The sequence below is a fragment of the Apis dorsata genome, unplaced genomic scaffold (genome assembly GCF_000469605.1).
Source record: "Apis dorsata unplaced genomic scaffold, Apis dorsata 1.3 scaffold_52, whole genome shotgun sequence".
Taxonomy (NCBI): Eukaryota; Metazoa; Arthropoda; class Insecta; order Hymenoptera; family Apidae; genus Apis; species Apis dorsata.
Window position 1 is genome coordinate 3,029,697 of NW_006263353.1, and position 1,984 is coordinate 3,031,680.

Consider the following 1,984-nt stretch of genomic DNA (forward strand, 5'->3'; position numbering starts at 1 on the left):
ATCGCTTACGCGTTATTATTGCAGCGATACGACACGCTACGGTGTCACCCGTGACCTCCCATGGGGGGTTTGCCACCGTATCATATACAATGTAGGTACCAACTGTCACACCATAGGCGAGAGGCGGCCAGGGTATTCCCCCGGCTGGAAACCGGCTAGGCGTGCTTTATGGTGCGTCAAATTAAAAGATTCCCTCCTTTGCGTACCCTAACTGCGATCCGATCCACTTTGGCCCCGGTTTACGATCGGAGCCGCGGAATCTTGGTCGAGCGATCGAGCCTTAATTCGCGGCCAATGGACCGTCGTTACGGGTGAAACGTGGCGAGAAAATTTTCTAATTCGTCGGCACCGGGATTTCTTAATCGTTCGTGAGGGGGAGGCGATTTGGGATATATTTTTAAAAAGAAGAAAAAAAAAAAGAAATAAGAGAAGAATAATCTTTTCCTTTGAAGAAGCGATAATTCCTTGATGTTTGTTGTTTAATACGTTTCGATAAATATTGTATATATATTCTTGTCGATATTTGTACCTTTATAACAATTAGAAATTGTCTTCGAAAATAAACTTAGATACGATTTTTAAGAACTTTTATTCTCCCCTAAGTCTAAACTTCGGCAAACTTGGTACTTTTATTATTTAACATTTCCAGTATGCTTCACGCATACGGATAAAACATGAATTATTAAACCCATTCTTCCCCCAATCCCCAACCTTCCACGCATACGTTCCAAAATTCCCCGTTCAATCATCCATGAGATTCGAACGATATTTCCAAACCTCCAAACAGGTCGTTACCACAATTCATCTAGAAGCCACCCACGAATAGTTTCTCTCTCTCTCTCTCTTGCGAGATCGTTCGCATAAATATCATCCTCGGTATAACGAATCGGTTCGATAATGGGTCCGATTAGGCCAGAATCGCGGCCAAAATTCGACTGGCGGTCGATTAACCACAACGCCGGCCACTTTGCACGTTTCCCTCTCGTCCAAGGAAACCGGTGTCCAAGTGTCATTCACGCTTGAAATCGCGTGGTCGAACAGCTATATGAATTTCCGGGCGACGTGCCATTCGCCGTGAATTACAACGCTCGATCCTCCTTAACCCTCCCCCACCTCCTCCTCTCCGCGAGATCGCGTACTGAGAATTATGCGCGTCAAACGGCGTATATTTGCATATTTCGAACGAGGCACGCTCGAGCGAGTGACAGAGGAGCGGGGGTGAGAGAGAGAGAGAGAGAGAGAGAAACGTTTGATAGAGGATAATTCGTGGACGCGCTCTATAACTCGTCGGCCAAGATGCTCCACGTTCGTTTGCTCCGGGTTATTTTTGCGGTCTCCCCGCTTTGTAAATAGCGGGAGGCCGGCGTTTCAAACGGCGGAAAATGATCCGGTGGTTTATAACGGCCCCGTGGCGCGGGGCCATTATTTAATGGCGCAAACTATGATCCTACCGTGGAAACATCTTGTTCCAAGCTAGTTTCCATTAGACTTAGCCACGATCGTCCATTTAATAAACAAATGGTTTGCGCGCCTACGAGTCGCGCGCAAATAATAATCGGCCGGTTTGCATAATCCCCCGTCCTCTCCTCCGCCCGTTTCTCGGCTTAATTCGCCCTCCTCCTTCCCGGTTTTGTCAAGTTGACAATAAGGGGATAAAAACAGGAAAAGATGAGGCAGGGAGAGAGAGAGGAGAGAAGGAGAAGATAAACAAGAGGAATTCCTTTTCGTTTCGGTTGAACGAAAGGAATGAAATTTTGGAGTGTGGACACAATTGTCAAAATATGTATATATATATTTCCTCAGATTGTTAATCATTTTATACCGTTCTTGTAAATGTTTATCTCAGATATTTTTATTTATTACCGTTGTTTTTCGCATTAAAATTTACAAACCGTTTCACCTTCCTTCTTCAACCGTTCGATCGCAATAACAAATTTTTCCTCTATTTTAATTCATCCTTTTTCGACAAAAAAAAAAAAAAAAA